Consider the following 6,000-nt stretch of genomic DNA (forward strand, 5'->3'; position numbering starts at 1 on the left):
AAGAACTCTGCTATTTGAATGTGTCTTTGTTCTATGTGCAGAGCTTTGCATACTGGGGCAATCCTAACTCCTTTGGGGCTGGGGCTAGGGCTAGTTTGGGGGCGGGGAGATGCATGGGTCTCCTTTTCGGGGTTGGTGAGGACTCATGACTCAGCCTCCACTGAAAAGTTGCTTTTCTTCCCATCCCATGGGGTCTGGAGTATCTGTACTCAGGAAGGCTTACGTGTTCAGAATGCTGCAAATATAGGTGTGGATATCATATCATTCATGTTACCATACACACAAGAGGCTGGGACCTTCTGTGAATATGTTCAAAGATCACAGAGCAAAGTCTCTTTTCAATAAATGTATCAAGGCTGTGGGTGCCAAATGACTTCACTGAATTTTTTATAGGTTATTTTCTGTGCTTTTGCTACTTGCTAAGAGCGGAAGGCTTTTAATCACTGGAAGGTGAAATCAAGTCTACTCTCCATCCCAAGGTGCTAGGGTTTGTGAAGAAGTTTTGTAGGCCGACCTTCTTTTGGCTGGTCTCAGATAACCTTCTGCTGGAGGTCTGCGCTTATGCTCCCCATTCTTAGTGCTCCGTGCCTGCAGGGTTTTGTTTTTGTTTTTGTTTTGTTTTGTTTTTTTCCTCCGCAGGTTTGTTTGTTTGGTTTAATTCTTCCTTCTTGCTCACATTGTAGAAGGGCACCCATCAGAGAGGGTACCCCTTACTGTCTCTTCCCACTCACAGAAGTCACTGTCCATGTTTTCAGTCTCAGACAAGAAAACTGATAGGAGTCACAACTCCAAGATTATTAAGAAAAATGTTTATCACAGATTTAGGTCTTTAAATGAGAGACTAAGCTGGGGGAAGATTGATAATTGAATCTGTTACTAAGCATAGAAAATCACAGGGAGGGAGGTAAATAAACGAGGGAGGATAGCTAACTGGCTTTATTTTAGGGTTGGTGTTCACCCTTCTCATTAACCTAGATCTGCTTTCTCTTTCAGACTTATGCATCTTCATCTTGTGTTCTCATAGGCAGGGGAGCAGATCTGAACTAGACTTTGGGTCCCAAATCATGGCCTCTTCTGTTCTCTGTATTCACTGTTTGCATTTTCACCCTGAAATCACATATACTTAGAATCAGAGAACTGCAGAGGGGAACCAATCACACTCTCTTGGAACAATTTGTAGCTGTTCCCCATTTTTTTAAATTTATTAAATTTGATTCTTGATTTATCACCTCAAAAAGCTAAGAAACAAATCATGAACAGCAAACACCAAATATATTTGGACTGTGTCTTTCTCAATTGCAAAAACACCCACATTGATTTTTTAAAATTTTAATAAATGAATAGACAGGTCATACATTTTAACTTAATGTGCATTATATTAAATTGTGGTGTAACTGAGGTGATAGCTTCTTTTTTTCCCCTTTGTCCTAAAGGGGTTGGTATTATTGAGGAAACCAGCCAATTTTTTTCCTCTGGCAAAGTCATCCCATGCGGATCATTGTCTGTATGGGCCTGCCTCCGATCAGGTGTGTGGAGAAGATTGAATCTATACTATTTTTACCCTGCTGAGTTTGCGTAGACCACCATGAAAAAGTTGCAAGAAAATTTTCACCCAAGGCTCCCCGACATAAACTCTAAGTCAAGCAGATGTGGTGGTGGGAATGGGAGGGAGAGTAGCTGGAATCAGCAATGGAGAGGTGCACTCCCTTGCTTGGCAAACTCACCCCTTGCATTGTTCCAGGGCCTGGTCTCTCTGCCTCTGCCTTTGAACACTTGACAAAGACATTTTCTCAAATACGAATGGTGTCCCACATGGGACCTGCCACCATTACTCAAGCTATCCCCTTTCCCTCCTATTAATGCCTTGTCTCCTTCCCAAATCTGTCTTCTACCCCGTCCTTAGTGGAAGATTTCCCCAGGACATAGCAAGTCACAAGTAGCCTCTTGTAGTACACATTACAACATGGAATCCAGAATCCTGGCCATTCCCCTCTCTACCTATTGGCTAGAGGAGAGGGGGTATGTTGACTCCTGAGGGCAGAGGACGTCAAGAGTGATCTCCCACACAGGATTGCAATTTCATTTTTAAAAAAAATTATCTTTGCTTGTCCTAGAGTACTTTAAAATAAAATATTATGGGGTACATGGGTGGCTTAGTCAGTTGAGCGACGGACTCTTGATCTCAGGGTCCTGAGTTCAATCCCCACGTTGGGATCCACACTGGGTATGGAGCCTAGTTAAAAATAGTAATAAAAATAAAATAACAAAAATAAAGTAAAATATTATACCTCTTTTGCCCTGAAATCTAATTAACCAATAAAACTCCATTAACTCTTCAAATGAGGACTTTATCTACCCTCCTGCCCTAATTAACTCTTCCCCAACAATGTAACTTTGACCTGTTATGCTTCCAGTACTTACTTCGGCACCTCATATTACTTTGGATTACTTTACAAGGCCCTCTTAGTGATATAACTGAGCAATGTGCCCAATCAACCTTTCTCTATTCTTGAATTTTCCTACTGGGACCTACTATTAATCTGTTCCCACACCTTTAAGTTATATGCACAGGGAGAAATTCAAGAATGATAAGATGTACAGGGATAAAATTTTAAAAATTGCATACGATCTCACTACACAGAGATTACCAATGCTTATATTATGGTGTGTGTCTTTCTAGTCTTTTTCTATGCATATATATTTTAAGCAACATGAAAATTAATATCTTAATTTTATATTTTGAGCTTCTTATACTTCTTCAAAATATGACTTTTTATCCCTAAATATATAAGCATGTATTTTCTAAGAATTAACCCATTTTGTTAAATTACGTTTATTTTTACGTTCAACATTCAACAAATGATATTATTTGGTAAATTATCCATATTAAAAATTTCCCAATTAGCCGTATAATGTTCTTTATGGCTTTTTTTTTAAGTCTTCCAGTATCCAGGAATAATATAGGATTGTGCATTAAATGTAAATGTCTTGGAAAATATGATTTTTAATGGCAGTAATATTTCATTATATAAATGTCCCTAATTTATTTAATCATTCCCCTACTGCAGGACATTTAGATTGTTCTCCATTGGTAGCTATTATAAATGACACTGTGATGAATGCGCATGTACATAAACCTCTGGGTGTATCTCTAATTACTCACCAATATGTCTCCTGCAGTCATGTTTGCAGGTTATATGTTCCCCTACAAAAGTTTTATGTGCACTGCAGGTAGTCCGAAAGCTTTTACTCACTGGCATTTCCACACTGAAGATGCAGACACACAGTTTTGAGAAAAGTGAGAGAACGTGTTTCCCCTTGCCCTATGGTTTTGCCAGAAGCACTGCATTTATTTCAAAAAAAAAAAAAACCATCCTGGGAGGAATTGGGCAGTCGTGCTAGGGTTTTGAAATAAATAGCCCTTAGCTGGAACACTTAACTTCACCTCAAGGTAACTGTTTCCACTTTGACAGATTCTTTTAACTCTCTGAGCCTTTGTTTTCTCTTCTCAAAAACGTGGAAAATAGGTATGTGTTGTGATGATTAGGGGAAAACACAGAAAAGCAATTAATCCACGGTGCATGATGAATTTTTTTTAGTCCTCCCCCTTCCTGACCCTTACCATTTTGCAATTTATTAGAAAGAGGAGAGAAGAGCCACAGAAACCTTGTGTGGAATATGGAAAACGTTGGCACCAAAATCATCAAAATATTTCCAAACAGGTGTCCTATTTTAGGGGGGAAAGTGTTAACATAAAATTCAATTGAAGGAAAAGAAAACATCTATGCATTGTTTTCTTATCTTTTATGAAAGTCCTTTTGACCTTCACACTTGTGAGCATATATTACCCAATTTTGAAGTAAATTAATATTAAAATTATAAAAATAAAACTAATCTACCATCCAGCAATCACACTACTAGGTATTTGCCCAAAGAATACAAGAACACTAATTCAAAGGGATACATCACCCCGATGTTTATAGCAGTATTATCTACAATAGCCGAATTACGGAAGCAGCCCAAATGCCCACCGGTTAATGATGGATAAAGAAGAAGTGGTATATATATGTATATATGTATACATGTATATATATATATATGTGTATATATATATATATACACACACACACACACACACACACAATGAAATATTATTCAGCCATAAAAAAGAGTGAGATCTTACCATTTGCAACAACATGAATGGAGCTGGAGAGTATAATGCTAAGCAAAATGAGTCAGTCAGAGGAAGACAAATACCATATGATTTCAAAAACTCGTATGTGGAATTTAAGAAAAATGAGCAAAGAGGAAAAAAGAGAGAGGCAAATCAAGGAACAGTCTCTTAACTACAGGGAACAAGCCAATGTTGACCAGAGGGGAGGTGGGTGGGGGCATGGGTGAAATAGGTGATGGGGATTAAGGAGTGCACTTGTCATGATGAGCACCGGGTGTTGTATGGAAGTGGTGAATCCCTATATTGTACACCTGAAACTAATATCATACTGTATGTTAACTAACTGTGGACTTAAAAACCTAAAAGCAAATTAATACAATAAATGGGAAATAAATAAAAATAAAAACTACTTTACGGTAGTAATCTCATTTTCATTCCTTGGCAATCTCACACCCTTTGCTCTGGGCTCTGAGGACCTGGTAAGAACTTTGCTAATCATTAGTTCTGCTAGCCCTTAAAGCACTGTACTCAGAGGAACGGGGGATGCAGCAGCCTTCCTCACTTACCTCACTCAGTGGTGCTCCAGGAGATTAGAGGTGTCCTGAGACACTGAGACCATCAGCCTTTGGGTGGGCTTGGAATGGTCACCACCAGCTGCGAATGTCTTCCTCCTTTTAAAACATGTTAGATGTGTTTAAAAAAAAACTTATAAAAACAGTTATAAACATATAAAAACATGTTAGATGTGTGATACAACATGGAGAAGTTTGGAAAGCATTGCCCCTCCCCCACCGCAGGACTCTATAAAGAACGGGAACATGATTTACGACTCACCTGGGATGTCCTATTAACAGCTTTCTTATTGATACCTGGCAGGAAGGAACCAACTTTTGCAAGGCTTGAAGCTTATACAAATGAGGGGAGTCATTTTTAAGATAAAATGATTAAAAGTTACCAAGTCTAACATTAGGTCTAGGGTCTTAAAGGGTCTCAGACAATAAAGGGCCTGAGGCTACAGTTTACCTATTTTCATGGTGTGTCTGTCTCTGGGTTGGCTGGATCGGAGTCAATGGGCAAAGGCAGTAAAGCCAGACCTAGGTTCACCACTTCCTACCTGTACAGTCCTGGGCGAGGTGCATACTCTCCCTGTGCCTCGCTGCCTTCATCAGCAACCTGGGGTCGACAGCCTATCTGCCTCATGGGACTGTTGCAGCAAATGGCATAACACTTATATTCAGAACACTGCCTAATTTAATGTATAACTATGAAATAGATGTAAATCGTTAATAGGTCCTTTCTGAGCTTTGGCATCTACATTAGCCGGACTCGTTTGCATTTTTGAATACTGCTTTCCGTGGCTCTATTTCCTACTGTTCTGACCATGAACTTACTATATCTGAGTTCCAAATATTGCCTTCTCCTACTTGCATTCCTGCCCTTGAGGTCTTGGTTTCTGTTCTTGATGGAAGCTCTACCTCAAAGCATATTGCTGGTCCTTTGGAATTCCTAATTTTAGTTCTTACTCCTCATCCCTTAGGAAGTTTTCCTAAAAATTCTTGAGCATTTCAAATATTGCCTTCTATTTAACTCATTGATTCCTCCAGTTCATGAAATAGTAAACTCTTCTGAATTATAAGTGGCAATATTCAGAGCTGTTATTTTCTTTCTGGGTTGTGTTTTTCATAGTGATGGTGGATCCACAAGTTCTTGGTTCAAAGGGAAATTCTTCCTCCACCACTGTTTGATTTCATTTTGGTGAGGGAGAGCCTCTCTTCACAGAGCGTCTGGGTCATCTGCTCACCATCCAGATGAGAAACAAATGTCCA

Source organism: Neomonachus schauinslandi, chromosome 2 (assembly GCF_002201575.2).
Source record: "Neomonachus schauinslandi chromosome 2, ASM220157v2, whole genome shotgun sequence".
Classification (NCBI taxonomy): Eukaryota; Metazoa; Chordata; class Mammalia; order Carnivora; family Phocidae; genus Neomonachus; species Neomonachus schauinslandi.